A 3,802-nucleotide genomic window follows, 5' to 3' on the forward strand; every position below is an offset into this window, starting at 1 on the left:
CTCAAGCTTGTATCGGAACGTGCTAGAGCCCGAGCCAAGTGGGAGGTCTGTTTGGCTCGTTGAGCTCGTGAACTACCACGAGCCTAAAGTTCACAAGCCTACAGGCTTGTAGGCTCATAAAAAATGTGAACAAAAAAGTCAAAAAAGTTTTAAAAATTAAAAAAAAAATCTTTAGCTTGTGGGGTGGGCTCGTGAGCTCCTGGGCCGAGCAAGACTCGGCTCGTGCTTGAACGAGCTCGTGGGTAGATGGGTCTAGTCGGCTCAGCTCGGCCCATTGCTACCACTAAGCTGGTCCCAATCCTCCAAAAATGCCACAAAATGTTACATCTATAAATTATGTGGAATGCACGTTGCAAAGAGAGTCTCACATTACCTGGTTGGCTATCGATTATGTTAGTTGAATTGAGATGATCAAATTAAACAACCTCTTCTTAGGCTTGGTCCGTTCCACTAACTCCTCTTAGCCCATTTTTTCTCTTCTATTTATATATGTGAGTTCATTTTGCATAAAAAGTAGGTACTCTAAACCATAAACAAATTCCTTGTCACCCCCTTTTGCATTCATTCTATCTCATTATGATAATAGACTTGATCATCATAGTGCAAATGACCGTCGGCCTTTTTTTTTAAAGTTGATTTTTGCATCCTAAGGATGTATTCCAGTGTGCAAGTGATTCTTAAATGAAGAGAGAGGTGGTCGAGACTCGAGATTTTATTGACCATTCTATTGATCTTTAGCCCTTGTTTGATTCTCTTTACTTTAATTTATTTCACGTACACAATTTTCAACTACACATTTATACAATAAAATATTCTATATGCAAACCTATAATTTTTTCTTACTTTTTAATCTTATATTCTCCAATAAATACTATTCAAAAGTATGTTTTTTTAAATTTTAAGACCACCAAACAGGGGGTTAAATGAATTATAAATTGGGAGATTATATAGGCAACACAATTTTTATTTGTTACACCACAGTTTAATTGCATTTAAACTCTCCAATCTTTGCTCTTTGTAGCAGTTATTTTCTTAGCTTTTTAATCGAATTCTCATATTTAACATTCAATTAATTAGTATGTCTCATTGAAGATGATGATTTATATCAAAATATTTTTATTTCATGCTTTGAAATGAGGGAAAAGTGTTTTTTCACTTTTTTTTTTTTAAATATGATGGAAAAATAAATTATTTTACGTCATTCCAATGAACATTTGGACATAAAACTGTTATCAGATATAAAAGTGTTAACTAATGAAAAGTCTAAGGATAAAAATGACATGAAAAATCGTTATGAACATTAGTGTTATAATGAATAAAGATTAAAAACTTTAACTTTAATTAAAATGTGGTGCAAAAAATAAAAATTGTAGTATGAATATAATTACCCTTATTAATTTGGAGGTCTTGATGAGAATCAAGATGGTTCAATTTGATAGATATTGGTGGATCACAATCAAGTCATTTGTTTTATTTTTAGAAATATTAGTAGCGGATCGTGCATTGTACGATAACTGTTATAATTTTTTAAGAGATTCCGTTGTAACAACAATATATTTTAGAACATGTAAATATTTAGTTATACAGTGTCAATAATGTGAACAATTGGGCTAGTCATATGGGCCAAAATCTATTATCGCTTCCACCTCTGCTTTCGCAAATGCTAACAACAGCCTGTTATTTAACAAACCAATTAACAAAATGAAAATAGATCCCAGAACTCTTGAGCCCAGCAAGTAACATTAATCCAATTTGTAAAACACGAAAGACATACATCTTTATGTGAGTAAGAACTTAACATACCAGTAGAGCTTCTAATTTTAAAATATTAGCCGTTTCTGCAATATATGACAAAAGTTTATTATAAGTAACTATAGGCGTACTATGGCTCGTAATTTTATAACTTCAACTTCCAATCGACCACAAAATTGTAAAGAAAGTTGGTTTTTGTTGCATCAAGGGAACAAATCTACAGTTTACATAGTGGTAATTTGTAAAATAATGCAAAACACTCAACAGAGCATTTAAGCTCTAAAATATCAGCCAGAAAATGCAACATATGACAGTCAAATAGTTGCCTAGAGGGTAAATTTTGACCTAACGACCCATTGAGATCATACAAATTTTAACTTCCAAGTCGGCAAAGCATTGGAAGGGGAGAAAAAGGTGACAAACTTCAATTGTTGCACTAAATCCTATCAAGAAATTTGATTCTTACTGATATCGACTTTTTTCGAGATAAGATACATAATTTGCGTTCTTTGGATCAACCACTATCTAAAGAATATTTTGAGTACTAACAGACGTTCATATGAGAAAACATTAAACCAGCTTCTAAGTTTTCAAAGTTGCACCTTGGTGAAAATTGAATAAATATAAAATAATTTCAAACCTTCTTAGTCTATTATACTTGTTCCGTATCCATTCCATATTGTTCACTAGCATATGGAAACATTTTATCAGCCATCATTTTCAATTTTTTCCGCACATCAGCTGGTCGAAGTGAAGAAGAGTGATGTTGTTTCCTAAATATTACATCCTTCCCACCTATCTTTATACCAACAATAATATGCGTGCCAAACTTTTCAATGAACCTGAAAGTAAAACATGAACTTATAACAAAAGGAGGAATCTTGGAAAAACAATACATTTTAAAATATAACACAAAGGTAGCAAATAGTATCATGGATGCGTCCAATCATATTTAATAGCAGAACTCAACCACCTTTAGCTCCAAAATTTATAAGACTTCCTTTGTATATAATATATTCTTATATAGAATTTTAAATGATTAACAACATAAAGAGCAGAAGGAAACAATTTTCCATGTCTACATAAATAATGAAAATGCAATAACAATCAGAATTATATGTAGCATATTTGAAGGATGTATGACAGCAGCATCAGGCTTAAATTTAGTTATTGGACCTCGTATTCCTTAGCTCAGAAGATGTACTTTCAAAGAAAGGTATACAGATTGGGCAAACCATTACAAAGGTGTTCAAGCTTCTTAGTATTCTATCACCTTCCTTTAAATTGAAAAAGCAAGATTAGCAGAAACAACCCACTGCCACTAACAATTAGCAGGAGCTTTAGATATAAGGGTGCACGAAGTACTTTCAACCACCTTCATGAACAAGGAATAAAAAGTAAAATGGGATTCAGTTTTTCAAAACACCAATAGAATAGAAGGCTTAAAAATAGCTTGCAATCACAATAATAGTAGTGTCTCCATTACACTTATACCTTGCTAATGCTACAGGCTCCCATGATGATAGGAGTTCTTTTTTGCGTGATAATACAATATCATTGAGTGTTATGAACATTCCATCAAAAGCAAGGGTTTTTGTGCTGTATCTTTCTACCAACTACCAGAAAAACTCAAACATAGCATTGAAGAGCCCAAAAGGAATTTCTTTGGTCAACGACAGTTCTTGGTTACATTACTTGGACATCCAAAGGGTAATTTGCCAAAAAAAAATTAAAAAAAAAATCATGAAATTCGAGATAAAAATGTAGTACAAGTTAAAACATGAAGCAAGGAGTAGTAGTAACATTTATAAGTAGGTATAGAATATGTACGCATTTATTTATTCTTCCAATCATCTTCAGTTTTTTCTCGTATTTGATTGTTATTTTATGCTTATGATTGGTGAATAGAAAGAAGAAATAAATCATTTCAGAAGTTGTCAAAGCATTACATGAAACCAACTTTAATACATAACTATTTCACAAAACTCATACTCCAGATTATAGGAGTATACAATAATATTAACAGGTAATTGAAGTATGGTAACATCAT

Source organism: Olea europaea, unplaced genomic scaffold (genome assembly GCF_002742605.1).
Source record: "Olea europaea var. sylvestris unplaced genomic scaffold, O_europaea_v1 scaffold1023, whole genome shotgun sequence".
Lineage (NCBI taxonomy): Eukaryota > Viridiplantae > Streptophyta > Magnoliopsida > Lamiales > Oleaceae > Olea > Olea europaea.